The following is a 17,462-nucleotide window of genomic DNA, read 5'->3' on the forward strand; positions in this document are numbered from 1 at the left end:
ATAAATTAATCTGTAGCTATGGTCAAGATGTAAAGTCATATATTAATTTCTACATTCTATTTCAATTATTTCTAGCCTAATCTTTTAATCTGAGCTATACTGAAGTTTGTAAACTTACTTTGTAAAGATCCCTACATGTTTAGTTTCATGAAAGGTGTAACACGTATCCACTAGGCCAGTGATGGTGAACCTTGGCACCCCAGATGTTTTGGAACTACATTTCCCATGATGCTCATGCACTCTACAGTGTAGTTGAGCATCATGGGAAATGTAGTTCCAAAATATCTGGGCTGCCAAGGTTCGCCATCACTGCCCTATGCCCTGTGGGTAGGCATTGCTGTGTCACACATTTCACAGAGTCTGCCTTCTGAACTACAGTGATTCCTTTTACTGACTGCGTCCTGAAACTCCTCTGTTTAGCAGCTCTGTAGTTCAGAAGGCAATCAGTAAAGGAATCACTGCTTGCAGGTAGCAAGGTACCATGGGATATGTAGTCCTTAGAAACTAAAAGTAAACAGCAGAGGAGAAGCTGCAAAGCATGCACTGAATCCAGAACGTTGTGGAAAAAGATGGCCAGCAGACAGGCAGCAGTCACCACATGAATGGAGAATTAGGTAAGCTTATAGTGATTGTCAAATATAGCTATTGTTTTCATTTCTATTACAATGCTGACATTATAAAAATGAAATTGTATGCTGCGACCAAAGAAATCCTTTAATGGTTCCAAAACTGGTAGTTTTGATATCTGCCCTAGAGTGCTTGGGTCTTTGGTTACACATAATGAAAGAGGACCCTGCTCCATTGGAACACCAGACCATTATTCTCAACAACAATACCTTCCATATTATTATACAGCATCTCACAAAAGTGAGTACACCTCTCACATCTTTGTAAATATTTTATTATATCTTTTTATGTGACAACACTAAAGAAATGACACTGCGCTAAAATGTAGTGAGTGTACAGCTTGTATAACAGTGTAAATTTTCTGTCCCCTCAAAATAACTCAACACACAGCCATTAATGTCTAAACCATTGGCAACAAAAGTGAGTACACCCCTAAGTGAAAATGTCCAAATTGGGACCAACGTGTCAATATTTTGTGTGGCCACCATTATTTTCAAGCACTGCCTTAACCCTCTTAGGCATGGAGTTCACCAGAGCTTCACAGTTTGCCACTGGAGTCCTCTTCCACTCCTCCATGACGACATCACGGAACTGGTGGATGTTAGAGACCCTGTGTTCCTCCACCTTTCATTTGAGAATGCCCCACAGATGCTCAATAGGATTTAGGTCTGGAGACATGCTTAGCCAGTCCATCACCTTTACCCTCAGCTTCTTTAGCAAGCCAGTGGTCGTCTTGGAGGTGTGTTTGGGGTCCTTATCATGTTGGAATACTGCCCTGCGGCCCAGTCTCTGAAGGGAGGGGATCATACCCTGCTTCAGTATGTCACAGTACATGTTGGCATTTATGGTTCCCTCAATGAACTGTAGCTCCCCAGTGCCGGCAGCACTTATGCAGCCCCAGACCATGACACTCCCACCACCATGCTTGACAGTAGGCAACACACACTTGTCTTTGTACTCCTCACCTGGTTGCCGCCACACACGCTTGACACCATCTGAACCAAATAGGTTTATCTTGATCTCATCAGACCACAGGACATGGTTCCAGTAATTCATGTCCTTAGTCTGCTTGTCCTCAGCAAACTTTTTGCAGGCTTTCTGGTGCATCATCTTTAGAAGAGGCTTCTTCCTGGGACGACAGCCATGCAGACCAATTTGATGCAGTGTGCGGCGTATGGTCTGAGCACTAACAGGCTGACCACTCACCCCTTCAGCCTCTGCAGCAATGCTGGCAGCACTTATACATCTATTTCCCAAAGACAACCTCTGGATATGACGCTGAGCATGTGCACTCAACTCCTTTGGTCAACCGTGGCGAGGCCTGTTCTGAGTGGAACCTGTCCTGTTAAACTGCTGTATGATCTCGGTCACCGTACTGCAGCTCAGTTTCAGGGTCTTTGCAATCTTCTTATAGCCTAGGCCATCTTTATGTAGAGCAACAATTCTTTTTTCAGATCCTCAGAGAGTTCTTTGCCATCAGGTTCCATGTTGAACTTCCAGTGACTAGTATAAGAGAGTAAGAGTGATAACACCAAATTTAACACACCTTCTCCCCATTCACACCTAACCTTGTAACACTAAGGAGTCACATGACACCGGGGAGGAAAAATAGCTAATTGGGCCCGATTTGGACATTTTCACTTAGGGGTGTACTTACTTTTGTTGCCAGCGGTTTAGACAATAATGGCTGTGTGTTGAGTTTTTTTTGGGGGGACAGCAAATGTACACTGTTATACAAGCTGTACACTCACTACTTTACATTGTAGCAAAGTAATTTCTTCAGTGTTGTCACATGAAAAGATATAATAAAATATTAACAAAAATGTGAGGGGTGTACTCACTTTTGTGAGATACAGTATGTGCATTTAAAGAATCTTCGGCATGATATTACCCTATTAAAAATCTCTCTTGTATAGACATCCTAAAACCTTGAGACTACTGCTAGGGCTGCCATCTTGAATGTGGTGTCAGCTGTCACTCCCCTTTGCACATCAACAAAGCAAAGTAGTACACAGCTCAAGGTATTTCCCTTTACAAGTCCACCTTCACTTGGCACGTAGCAGAAGGCTGGAGTAAAGAAGAGATGTCTGGATGGCCGCACTCCAATAAAATCACCTTTATTTGAATCCAAAAAACAACAGTGCATACAGCATCTTTGGTGCCTAATTATACAGCAGCTATGATTAAGCACCAAGAATGGTGTGAAACGCGTTATTTTAATTGCCTGGTGTATCTTATTCTCCTGATTGATGTATGGACTGTTGTTTTTTAGGCTTTTTTGGATTCAAATTAGGGTGATTTTATTGGAGTGTGGCCATCCAGACATCTCTGGAGTAACCCTGTGCACCTCCCTCAGCCACTAAGGAAGGAGGAAGGGGAGAGGAGTTGGGCCAGCACAGAGACTACTTAGGCACTCCCAGAAAAAGACTTCCAAGGAGGGAGGAAGCCGTGCTTGGGAAATGACTCTTTCTAGAGCGGTCAAATTTTCTAGCATATTTAAAGGCACATTGCAAGTGAATAAAAAAAAATAAAAAAATTAAGGTTCAGTTCAGTTTACATCAGTGTACATCCAATTTTCACATGTCCTTTTTTTTTTTTTTAGTTGTCAAAGAAAATATTCATATACAGTATAGGTGGACAAAAGTATAAAGAAAAAATATATGTTTCTTGCCTAAAAACAAAGGTAAACAGAATGAACAGAAATGGTTGACATCTGTTTACAATGGTTTATGGGACAAAAACCTTTTTCGATTTGTTCTGCAGACATAAACAGATGTATGCAGATGTGAAGATACCTACATCTGCTTACATCCTTCCACTAAAAGATAAAAAATGCAATTCAGTTTGTATCCTTCTGAAAAACTGACAGATGAATCCAGACTCAATGCCCACATGTAAGGATCTTAAAATGCAAGGTTTTTTTTCAGTGCTTTTACCTGCTTTTTTTCAGCGGGTGACAGGTCATCTTTAATCTATTCTATATTATGGAGAATTCCACAAAATGAGTGGAAACTCCCCTGTTTTACATGGAAGGGTTAGTGCATAGGTGTGCACAGCCTATTGCATTAGGGTATGCACCTCAAAGCTCAAACACATAGGTGTGAGCATGTGTATATATACTAGAGCAGTGGGCGGTGTCAGTAGTTTTTATTTGTATTATTTGTATTATTTATTTATTTTTTGTTTACACATTTTTTGGGAGACCCTTTAAGGCCGTACACACGATAAGAAATTCGGAAGGGAAATTTCGTCCGACGACCGATCTGCCGATTTTCGGATTGTTAGTATGGTGCTTTCGACAGCCGACTCCGACTTTTCGGCTGACAAAATCCTGATGTGCAGGCATTAAAATTTTTATCCTCCGTCAACACACGTACAATTTTGTCTCATTAGTACAGATTTAGACGGGGAAAAATCTTATGCGCAAGACTGGGCATGCTCAGAGATGAAAGAACACAAAGAAAGCAATCCAACACATGACATCACTTCTGAAGTAGAATTCTCTTCACTTTCCACATGAGACTAGCATGCCACAAAAAACGGACGACAGATCGTTCGATAATCTGATCGTGTGTAAGGGGCTTAAGGGAGCTTTGGTGAAATATCAGGGGTTCACACAGGGGGGATCTGCGCCACAAAGGGTGAATTGGGTGTGCTCACACCCTGTGCGCAAGCCTATGGGTAAGTGTTATTGGGGGACAGAAATAAAGCTGAGATTTGGAGAAAACAGGGACATCTTACTGCTGGAGTCAAACCAAAATATACTGTATAAGAGGTCTCATATTTATCTAAAACATCTCCTTTGGTTGGACTGAACTTTTACCAAGCTCTCCATTTTTTTTATGTCATTACCTGCTGTTTAAACACACACACACACACACCTAAATTGGTTAGTTCTTTTGTCTTTAATCATTTTTCTGTCAATCAATTTGTATGATGGCAATCATTTTCAGTTCCCACCATAAATAAGGCCATTTCCTCCACCTATAAAGAAGTACATTCTTACGATTATAGCAATCATACCATAATGCATCATATCATACCTAAGCATTGACTGTCTATTTGGATAGTTTGAATATTGCACTGACAGGGAGGAAATTAGTCTATACCATTTGTCCTTGCACACAGAAAGCTTACCTGATATGCAGTAAACAAGACAATATGAATGCTGGGTGATAACAGATTTTTAAGGGTCAAATTGAACCTAGACAAATGATCTGAAGTCCTTTTGTAAGATAACTTTCTCTTCTGTGATCAGTATTCCCGTTAAATAGAGGAAAACCATAATGTCCCCATTAATAGGACAACACAAACATTTGACCATGGCCACTAAATGGCATCCACTACACAAATGAGGCTTATATAGGCAGCAGAAATTATACTTATAATGAACAAAGTGCATAATCCTTTGGTAATCACCCACATTTCAGGTTACTGAACTGAGAAATATCTTTGCCTCATCAAATCAGTTAAAATTGTTGACATGTTAGGTTAGATTATGGATAATCTTACTTTTTACTCTTCATGATACAATTCAATTATGTTGGTACAGATTTCTATGAAGAGGAGGCTTTGCAACACAGAAGTGTCATAGAGAGAAATTAAAAAATAAATGTGTTATTATTCTGAACATCATATCTTCATGTTCTGGTATGCTAGTGCGCAGCTTGGGGTTGCTTGTGTACACACAGTGGTGGGAACACACGTACCCATCCACACACCTGCTTATATGCACAGTGCCATAGTATACACTTTTCCCATTGACTTATCATTCCAATTAGCATAATTTTGGAGCAAATCTTTTTTTTGTAAAACTAGCAACTTATTGTTGAGTCTGCTTACTCTATATCTGTAGGTTTTCAGAAGTTCCAGGACAACAGGTGCTGTTTATGCAATTTGTCAGCTATACAGTACATATACACAGCAGTGGGCATTTGTGGAGTTCCCATCTAGCCTGATTTGTATACCTCTTTGTCCCCTGCCTACTGATTTGGATTCAATGCTGTACTTGGTCTTATTCATATGATTTATATCTTCTTACCTTTAGTAAGTCAGTTCTATTGAAGCCTTGTCTGCTGCCCCTTTTATACAATATTTGTGAATGTTTACTTGACAAAATATTCCAAGCCATAAAACCTGGGGGCACCTGAATACAGATAAAACATATAAAGCTTGCCAAAAAAAAAAAAAAACTGGCCATTGTAGAAGTACTGTACTTAGTGGCAGCAGCCATTATGCCTAATCAATACTCAGACCCTGAGAATTATTTCACATAATCATTGCCGTGGGTAACTTCTTTAGATTTAAAAAAAAAAAAAAAATCTTAAAAAAACTTGGATTGACCTACCAGTTCACAATAAACAACAGATGAGGATTATAAAACAATCAGAACTTTGATTTCAGATTTTATCTAGTCTGTGCTTGTACACAGTTTTTTAATCCTGTAAACAAGTAGTTACAGTATCTCACAAAGGTGAGTACACCCCTCACATTTTTGTAAATATTTTATATCTTTTCATGTGACAACACTGCAGAAATTACACTTTGCTACAATGTAAAGTAGTGAGTGTACAGCTTGTATAACAGTGTAAATTTGCTGTCCCCTCAAAATTACTCAACATACAGCCATTAATGTCTAAACCGCTGGCAAAAAAAGTGAGTACACCCCTAAGTGAAAATGTCCAAATCGGGCCCAAAGTGTCAATATTTGGGATGGCCACCATTATTTTCCAGCACTGCCTTAACCCTCTTGGGCATGGAGTTCACCAGAGCTTAACAAGTTGCCACTGGAGTCCTCTTCCACTCCTCCATGATGACATCACAGAGATGGTGGATGTAATAGACCTTGCGCTCCACCACCTTCCGTTTGAGGATGCCCCACAAATGCTCAATAGGGTTTAGGTCTGGAAACATGCTTGGCCAGTCCATTACCTTTACCCTCAGCCACTTTGGCAAGGCAGTGGTCATCTTGGAGGTGTGTTTGGAGACGTTATTTTGGAATACTGCCCTGCGGCCCAGTCTCTGAAGGGAGGGGATCATGCTCTGCTTCAGTATGTCACATTACATGTTGGATACATGTTGGAGATAAAGACCACAAAGACTACAGGTGACCTTGTTTACCCCTTCAGCTCTTTACCTTTTGTAACATGCATTCTCTACCACTCCTTCTGAGAGCCATGTCCTTTATCCTTAAACTCTCTCTCCTTCACCCTACAGCTGATATATATCATCCTCACTTCTGTGCTCTCCTTATTACTGCACTCACCATCTCCTGCTATTTCTAAATCCACACGCACACAAAATCTCCAGGACACTGGGGCATGTCCCTTCATATAAATCACACTCTTATATTACCTCCCTTACCTTTCTGCTTCTCCTAAACTCTGGAGATATAGCCCCAAACCCTGGGCCTCCGTCATTTACCTGTACTCAACTCACCCATTACCCTGCACCCTCTGGCAATCAACTCAATTTAGTTCCCATTTCTCTTCTTCCAAAGACCAGACTCCCTTTCTCTTGCACCCTTTGGAATGCCCCCTCTGTCTGTAATAAACTCACCTCTCTCCATGACCTCTTTATCGCTAACTTATTTAATCTACTCGCCGAAACTTGGCTTCATAAATACGAAACTGCATCTTCTGCTGCCCTATCCCAAGGTGGTCTTCTCTGGACTCACTCCCCCAGACCAAGGGAGATGCAAGGGAGGGGGTGTTGGGATCCTTCTAGCCCATGTAGAACCTTTTAGGTACTTCACCCACCTCCCTCTCTGTCACTCACCTTATTTGGGGCACACTGCATTCATCTTTTCTCTCCGGTTTCCCTAAGGATAGCTGAGATCTATCGCCCACCTGGACCAGTGTCAACCTTTTCGTAACGACTTCTCTGCTTGGCTACCCTACTTTTTCGCCTCTAAAATCCCCACAATCATTTGCGGCAACTTCAACATCCCTATTAATAATAACACTCCTGCCACTTCCAAACTTCTCAGTCTAACCTCCTCCTTTGACCTGAAGCAAGGGATACATGCTTCTACTCACTCTGAAGGCAATATCCTTGACCTTGTTTTCTCCCACCTATGCACTCTATGCAATCTCTCCAACTATCCTTTCCCTCTCTCTGATAACTACCTTATTAGCTTCACTCTCTTCCTCTCCTCCACCTCCTGTCCCTCCAGCTGCCTTACAGTTACCTGTAGAAACCTACGCCATCTCAACCCTTCTCTTCTCTACTCTGCTACCGACCACCTCTATGACAAAATCTCACCCCTACCCTGCACCAACCTAGCCACTTCTGTCTACAACGCTTCACTTTTCTCCTCCTCGGACACACTGGCCCCCCTCACTACACATCAAATCACCCTTGGCAAACAGATAACACTAGAAGTCTGAAAAAGTATAGTCATGCTCTTAAGTGCCTATGGCGTAAGACTAGGTTTCGGAAAGATTTCAACCAATATAAATCTGCCCTCCAAAAATACAATTCCAGTCTACACACTGCTAAGCAGGCTTATTTTACCACTTTCATTAACAACTTATTATCCCATCCCCTGCAACTCTTCTCTACCTCCAAATCTCTACTTTGTCCTCCACTGCCTCGACCCACTAACTCCCAGAAGATTGCCAATTACTTCAACCAGAACATTGATACAATCAGTGAGGAGATTTCTGCTGTTCAGATATCTTCCCCTCTTTACACTTCATGCCCACCTGTACAATCACTACTTGTAGCTGGCCAGCTAGAACCTGTCCTAGGTTGCTAATTGTAACGCTCCTTGCGTTTCTTATAAGGTGTGGATTTTCAGCTGCAGAAGTAGTTCCACGTCAGTAGTCATGTAGGAGATATGCTGAGATACCAATCCCAACCTCAATGACTCATCATGTATGGAAGTTCTTATTTCAGCAAGTAAATACACACAGTAATTAAGCTGGTTCCTAGTGTGACTTTATATACATGTGGTAAGACAATGATAAAGGTCTTAGGGATAGGTTTGAGTGGAAGTGGTAGGTGACAGACACTTGAGGTGAGACAGTGCAGATGGATGCAGGAAGGGTTAGCGATCATGTATGATAACAGATGACAGAGTAGCAGGTGCATACAGGAGAGATCAACCCAGTGCAGGAAATAGTAGCAGTAGCCTCAAGAGCTAGCAATCTAGTTATGCAGATGTAAAAGACAGTCCTTGCTATGCAGAGCTAAATAGTGTAAGCCTAGTAAAAGTCTATAGAGATTTCCCCTGTGGGGTACTTAGCACTAATAGCGATAGCCAAAGGATCGCTCAGGAGATGCGGATGATCCAGTAGCAGGATGCAGGGATCAGCGCAGCGAGGTTCGTCAGCGAGGAGAGCTTGCAAGCATGGAAGCTTCAAGCAAGATTAGTATCTGTGTTTGAACGAACACATGTGAGTGAGAACCGACGCCCTAAATAGCCATCTAGTCCGGCGCTGGGTGATGACAGCTTCAGCCTTAAAGGGAAACACACCTATATGTGTTTCTTCTGTCTAGGTAGATGGAAATCACCCGGAATAAATGTGATAGGAGGCACTGAGAGTGCCAGAACCTTACATTACCCCCCCCGTAAGGCCGGCTCCGGAAGGCCTCTAAGGCTGGTTGTTGATATAAGAATCACATGAGACTGGTTGCCGATGCGAAAATCGGAAGGAAAAAAAAAAAATTTCTCTTTTTTTTTTTTTGTTGCCGATATGAGAATCGGATAAGACTGGTTGCCGATATGAAAATCGGGAAGAAAAAAAAATTTGGTTGCCGATATGAGAATCGGATAAGACTGGTCTCCGATATGAAAATCGGGAGAAAAAAAAAAAAAAATGGTTGCCGATATGAGAATCGGATCAGGTTGGTAACCGATCTGAGAATCGGATCCCTTGTTGCCGATATGAAAATCGGATCAGGTTGGTAGCCGATGAGAATCGGATCCCTTGTTGCCGATATGAAAATCGGATCAGGTTGGTAGCCGATGAGAATCGGATCCCTTGTTGCCGATATAAAAATCGGATCAGGTTGGTAACCGATGAGAATCGGATCACTTGTTGTTAGGGTGTCTGCTACATGGACCCCTCACTAGAATCGGACGCATAACCATCCGAAGTAATCCTAGTAGACCTAGCAACCAATGCTTCTTCAAACATCCTCAGATCCTTCCTACATACCACCGTGCCATTAGAAGCACGTACGCAGTCAGGTGCAAGAATCTCTGTATTTTCATCGGAAGCCAGAAATGTGCTTGCAAAAATAGGAGTATCCTCAGGAGGTGGTACAGGAGGGTTTTTTGAACGTGGTATAAAGTTCACTGGAGTTGAAGGAATATCTATTCCAATATTTGTTAATTTCTGGGTGTCCTTCACTGATATAGAACGGGGACAGGGCTGGCAACAGCCTTGATAATTTCCAGGCTGTTTTTCAGGGAAGACCCTTCGGATTCGCCTGGCCTCCATTGGGAGAGCCTTAGGCCTATGGGGTCTGGTTGGGCAGAATGTAATGAAATGTCCCCCTTCACCACAATAAAAACAAAGGCCACAGATTCTCCTGTGATCTCTTTTTTCTTGTGAGGACAACCTAGCATGTATGGCACCAATCTCCATAGGCTCCTCATCCATCTCTGTAGGATCAGGGTCCAAATGGGATGTGTCAGAGTGACAAGGTCGACTGTTTGAGGCAGGCTCGGACCATGACCAGGCAGGATCACCATATCTACTAGGTCTCCTTTTTTCCTTAGGTAGCCGGGGTCTGTGGTTACCTGGAGCGGGTTTAGGAGTGGGGTCAATAGCTGAATTCTGAGAAGAACTGGATAATGGCATTTCTATTTTTTCAGACTTCCTTTCTCGTAGTCTTCTATCTATGGTGATACTGAGTTGTATTAATGCATCCAGGGTTTTTGGCATCTCTGCTCGGGCGAGCTCGTCCTTGACGGCTTCTGATAGGCCAAGCCTAAATTGGGTTTTCAGAGATGCATCATTCCATCCTGAATCAAGGGTCCATCTCTTGAATTCTGCGACAAAGTCTTCTACAGGCCTTTTTCCTTGTTTCAAGGATCTTAACTGAAGATCGGCAGTACTCTGCCTATTGGGGTCATCATATAGGCTAGTGAGCTCTGCCAGGAACAAGGCATAGGAGTTGAGAAGCTGGTCGTTTTTTTCAAAAAGAGAATCTGCCCAGGCTCGAGGATCGCCTGATAGGTAAGAAATAATAGTACAAACCTTAATGTGATCAGTAAGGTAGGTACGAGGTTTTAGCAAAAAAAGTAACTCACATGCGTTTTTAAATTCGCTAAATTTTTTGCGATCGCCTGTAAATACCAAAGGGGGATTTATCTTGGGTTCAGGAGACTGTGCAGAGGTAAGTTGTGTCAGTCTAATTACCTGCTGCGACAGAGCCTGATTGTCGTTTTTCAATTCAGCAAGTGCGTGTATTAACGCAGATACCTGCTGTTTTAATTGTGTCACCTGAGTGGCTACTTCTGCTGAATCCATTTTTTGGGTTCGTTCAATCTGTAACGCTCCTTGCGTTTCTTATAAGGTGTGGATTTTCAGCTGCAGAAGTAGTTCCACGTCAGTAGTCATGTAGGAGATATGCTGAGATACCAATCCCAACCTCAATGACTCATCATGTATGGAAGGTCTTATTTCAGCAAGTAAATACATACAGTAATTAAGCTGGTTCCTAGTGTGACTTTATATACATGTGGTAAGACAATGATAAAGATCTTAGGGATAGGTTTGAGTGGAAGTGGTAGGTGACAGACACTTGAGGTGAGACAGTGCAGATGGATGCAGGAAGGGTTAGCGATCATGTATGATAACAGATGACAGAGTAGCAGGTGCATACAGGAGAGATCAACCCAGTGCAGGAAATAGTAGCAGTAGCCTCAAGAGCTAGCAATCTAGTTATGCAGATGTAAAAGACAGTCCTTGCTATGCAGAGCTAAATAGTGTAAGCCTAGTACAAGTCTATAGAGATTTCCCCTGTGGGGTACTTAGCACTAATAGCGATAGCCAAAGGATCGCTCAGGAGATGCGGATGATCCAGTAGCAGGATGCAGGGATCAGCGCAGCGAGGTTCGTCAGCGAGGAGAGCTTGCAAGCATGGAAGCTTCAAGCAAGATTAGTATCCAGGTACTGGTGTTTGAACGAACACATGTGAGTGAGAACCGACGCCCTAAATAGCCATCTAGTCCGGCGCTGGGTGATGACAGCTTCAGCCTTAAAGGGAAACAAATATGTGTTTCTTCTGTCTAGGTAGATGGAAATCACCCGGAATAAATGTGATAGGAGGCACTGAGAGTGCCAGAACCTTACACTAATATGACCTGCATGCATATACAGCTAGACCTGTTAATAACCTCAATACAGCACATATGTTTATATGTGAGAGACAAAAGCAGAGTTATTTACTGTGATTTCATGTTTGGATGTCACATAACAGTTGTATGTTGTGTTCACAGAAGCAAAAGGAAATTTGCCTGTAAGATTCATTTATATGCCTGTAAGGTAAGCTCAGACACAGCAGAATTTAAACCAGAAAGCACAGAGTTAAACTTTATTACCCATAAGGAGTTTGTGGCCAATCACAGCCAATCTCACACTCAGCAACAGTCTTGGCCAATCACAGCCAGCCTTACACCCATTTTTTTTTCTCTGAAGCCTCATGCTTTCAGCCAACCTTCTTATTCCACTACAGAGCAAGAGAACTGAATAGACACACAGATCCACAGAGCAGTTTTATGGAAGCAAGTGGCCAAAAATAGGTAATTAACAGTTATACATGTTCCTTTTGTTAGTAATGTGATTAGAGCTGTATACTGAACTAGTTATGTGTTCACTTGTAGTTCCACCAAACAAACTCGAACACGAAATCAAACAAACAAACAAACTATCAAACTTCAAAAGTTATATCGAATTCAAACTTTCGAACAAACCCAAACAACTCTAAAAACTCAAAAGCAAACCCAAGCAAACAAACTCAAACAGCAATAGAGAGAGAAATATATCCACCATTTGTTATACTGTATTCAGCACATGTTGTACATGGACTGTCTGCTGCAAAAGTGTCACTGTTATCTATGAAGAAAAGTTGAAGTTAATAAAGAAGATATCTTAAGCGTTTGGTGTGCTCTTTAAACCTACTGCTTTCCATAGAACGGTATTAGAGGAATTTATAGAGTAACAGACAGTCTGGTTAGACTGAAGTCAGAGAGATACAATTCTTCTAATGCCACAGCGCATAAGGCACTTTGTAGTGCTGCACCTGCCACACTACTTCCCTCTTTCAACCCCACCACTATAGACAAGGTTGCTAAACTACTTGCTAACATCAAGCTAACAACCTGCCATCTGGATTCTGTTCCCTCCCAAATGCTACGTTCACCCTCTGGCTCTATTCTACACTCTGTAACCCACATCGTCAATCTCTCCCTCTCTTCTGGCATCTTCCCCAACTCTCTAAAACATGCACCAGTCAGCCCCATACTTAAAAAGCCCTTACTGGATCAAACCAATCTTAACAAACTAGGCCCTATTTCCTTGCTTCCCTTTTTATCCAAACTCCTTGAACGTCTAGTCTACAACCAACTGAGTGACCACCTTGCAGAAAATAGCTTTTTTGATCCCCTTCGGTCTGGATTTCGGCCTCAACACTCCACATAAACTGCTTTTCTAAAATTAACAAATTATTTACTAACGGCCAATGGACACTAGTCTGTACTCCTACTCATGGACCTTTCTGCTGCCTTTGATATGGTTGACCACCCCCTCCTCCTCCTCAAGAAACTCCACACCTTTGGTCTCTGTGACTGTACTCTTCACTGGTTCCCTTCCTACTTATCCAACTGCACATTAAGTGTTACTTACAATTCTACTTCCTCCTCTCCTCTTCCTTTCTCTGTTGGGGTTCCCCAAGGTTCTGTTCTTGGACCTCTCCTATTTTCAATCTACACCTCCTCTCTGGGTCAGCTCATATCCTCCCATGGCTTCCAATACCATCTCTACGCTGACAATACCCAAATCTATTTATACACCCCTCAGCTCATTCCCTCAGTCTCCTCACTTATCACTAATTTACTAGCAGATATATCAGTCTGGATGTCACACCACTTCCTCAAACTCAATCTATCCAAAACTGAACTTTTAATTTTATATAAAAAAGTACTCACTTTTGTAGCCAGCGGTTTAGACATTAATGGCTGTGTGTTGAGTTATTTTGAGGGGACAGCAAATTTACATTGTTATACAAGCTGTACACTCACTAATTTACATTGTAGCAAAGTGTAATTTCTTCAGTGTTGTCACATGAAAAGATATAATAAAATATTTACAAAAATATGAGGGGTGTATTCACTTTTGTGAGATACTATATATACACACATAAACTTTAATTGCATCACAGTCTTAGTCCATAGGTTTCAATATTGAGTTGCCCCCCCCCCCCAATGTTTGACCATTCTTCCAGAAGCGCATTTTTGAGGTCAGGCACTGATGTTAGAGAGAAGGCCTGTCTCGCAGTCTCCACTCTTATCATTCTCAAAGGTGTTCCATGGGGTTGAGGTCAGGACTCTGTGGAGGCCAGTCAAGTTCCTCCACCCCAAACTCGCTCATCCATGTCTTTATGGACCTTGCTTTGTGCACTGGTCCAAATCATTGAAGAGGGGACAGGGGATTATGGTGTGGGGTTGTTTTTTTTAGGGGTTGGGATTAACCCCTTAGTTCCACTGAATGGAACTCTTGAGGCATCAGCATACCAAGACATTTTGAACAATTTCATGCTCCCAACTTTGTGGGAACAGTTTGGGGTTGGCCCTTTCTGTTTCAACATTTTCTGTTCTGGTCCACCAGTGCACAAAGCAAGGTCCATGAAGACATTTATAAGTGAGTTTGGGGTGTAGGAATTTGATTGGCCTGCACAGAGTCCAGGCTAGGGATGGGCTGAACACCCCACTGTTCTAACCCAAACGGCCAACCCCATTGAAGTCTATGGGAGGAAACAGGAAAAATCAAAGTGTCCATTTTGAAGGCTTATATGCAAGTGGCGCATCTGTAGCACGAATAAAGCATGCTACAGCAAAAATGACATTTCTAAAGAAAGAATAAATAGTCAAATCCCATTTAAAATGACTTGCGGTTACAATTGCCAGGACCGTCTTTTGAAAAAATAAAGAAAAAAAGATATGCGCCCCCCCCAATCCACATCAGGCCCTTCTGTGCTGGTATGGATTTGGAGAGGAATCCCACATCAAAATGAAAAAAAAAGAAAAATGAAAAAAAAGTGTGTTGCCCCCCCACCCCAAATCTATACCAGACCCCAAGAAATGGGGGAGGCTGGTGAGCACCCCTCTCCTCCTGAACCATACCAGGCCACATCCCCTCAACATGGGGTGGTTGGTGCTTTGGGGGGGGGGGGCTCTGCCTCCATTTTGATGGGGACAAGGCCTCTTCCTGACAACCCTGGGCGGTGGTTGTCAGGGTCTGCAGGTGTGGGGCTTACCGGAATCTGGATACCCCCTTTAGCAAGGGGGCCCCCAGATCTGGCCCCTCTCTGTTAATGTGTATTGGGTATATAGTACCCCTACCCATTCACCAAAAAAAGTGTCAAAAAGTAATAAACACAAGAGACTGTTTTTGACAAACCCTTTATTAAAAAATTTAAAAATTGTGTCCCTATTTGTAAATCCATCATCAATCACACTGCCTGCCAGACCAAAAAAAAAAAAAAATTGTAAAAAAACACTCTCGCCTCCTGGTAGGCCTCCCACCGAATACCTTCTCTGCTCTTTGATGTTTCTGATATAGGAAAGGGGTGGGGCCACCTAGCTACGTCACTCGCATGTGACGTGTGATGCCCATTCTCTGAGCTGCCAGGTCGGCAAGCCCAGGTCGCAATCAACGGGTTTCTAACCTGCCATCCCAGAGCATCTGAGTGCATGGAGCCAACACTAGCAGTGGAGGAAGCAGGCCACGGAAGGAGCAGGAGCCACATAAGCTGATGCTTGCTCTGTAGCATGGCTCCTATCCCAGATGGAGTGATACCAAATGCACTTCACCTGAGACCTTTTCAGCAGCCTGGAGAGCAATGCCAACAGAAGCTGGAAGAGGAGAAGGTCAGTGCTTTTAGAAAGTGCACCACACCTGCAAGATATAATAGAAGTCTATGGCAAAGCGCAGCTAACCCTGCAGGAAAGCTGCAGGTGCACTGCGGTGCAAGTAAACCAGTGCAAGTAAACCGCAATGCATCAGTGTGAAAGCAGCTTTATAGGGAGCTTAGTTTGAGCACCCCTGTAATACAATATAGTTTTTATTTCTTCATGAAACCAACCTAATCTTTCCTTACTAAACGGTGGTCTTATAAAGCTGCTTACATACTCTGCATCCCTCTCTTTTAATTGTGGCCCAATAAAGCAGCTTATATCAACTGTAAAATATTTCAGTTTATTGTCTGGGACATAATACAACCTAATATTTTTTCATGCTAAACTCAGCCTCATAGATAAACTTGGGCCCTCCAGTTGTTGCAGAACTACAAGTACTTTAATGCTTCTGCCTCTGGGAGCCATGCGCTCTCCAGCTGTCCTAGTGATCTACCATTTTTGTAGCAAAGCCTGTGTCTCTAGTAAATTTAGCTTAGCCTTGCTATTCAAATTTGCCCTGCTGCTGGCCAGTTTTTTATTGCTGTATCCTCTGTGGCCCTTTAATTCTTGTAATAAAACCCCTACCTGTGCTCTTTGTTCCTAGTCAAATTTTCTTGCTGCTGCCCAGTTTTGTTTTGTTTTTAGAATACAACTTTTAGCTTGGGGTTATTAGACTGCATAAGATAGTTGGAAAAAAACATTTTTTCCAAATACTTAAGGGTTGTGGTACTGAAGCTATATTGCATAAGATAGTTGTTTACAATCTGTTTAAAAGCTGCTATTTTGTCCCAGCATTTCAATGCAAACTTAAAAAAAAGTAAAAAGACTGTACACCCCAAAATCCTTACACCCTCACCCAGGTTTTTAAAAGTCAGCTTCTCAGTTACAAATCCCCACTACAGATGACATTTGTATCAGGGTAAATTAGGGCAGATTAATACCTCAAATGCACAGTTAGTAGGTAGAAGAGGTTTTATTTTTTGCATAAGTAAACTTTCCTATAACAGTTAGATCTTTTGTGTCTGCTACTTCCATTGTTCAATGCAGGCCTGTTCCCCAGTTAACAAAACCAGGTGCTGCAGCCAAAACTACCAAAAAAGTATTTTTCAAAACTGTAATGAATAACATTGGAGTGCTACTTCAGTATTTAAATCAAGCAATAATTCAAAAGTAATAAAGTATTGCACATGCAAAATATGTGAAACCAGAATATAGTGTTGTTGATTTCGTCCAATACACCACATAGAGCTTAAAAGAATCTCTCAAGAATGTAAATAAAAGCATTAATATTTTTCTACATCACCCCTGAATCTGACAATTCCTTGGCAATTAGCTTTGAAATCAGACAACATTTTGAAGTTTTGCCCCTGCAGACTTTAACAGGGTTTTGATTTAGGTGCATAATACTTGGACTTTACAATGGGTTAGACAAAAGCTCCACAAACCAAACCCAGGCACATTCGCTCGTACCTATTAACGATAGCCTAGGGCAGTGATTGTGAACCTTGGCACCCCAGATGATTTGGAACTACATTTCCCATGATGCTCAACTACACTGTAGAGTGCATGAGCGTCATGGGAAATGTCGTTTCAAAACATCTGGGGTGCCAAGGTTCACCATCACTAGCCTAGGGTATAAATAGGCTTGGTAAAATAATGGTTCACTAAAACTAATAAAAAAAAATATTGGTTAAACACCTTATAC

Source organism: Pelophylax lessonae, assembly GCF_965119305.1.
Source record: "Pelophylax lessonae genome assembly, chromosome: 2".
In the NCBI taxonomy this organism is placed as follows: domain Eukaryota; kingdom Metazoa; phylum Chordata; class Amphibia; order Anura; family Ranidae; genus Pelophylax; species Pelophylax lessonae.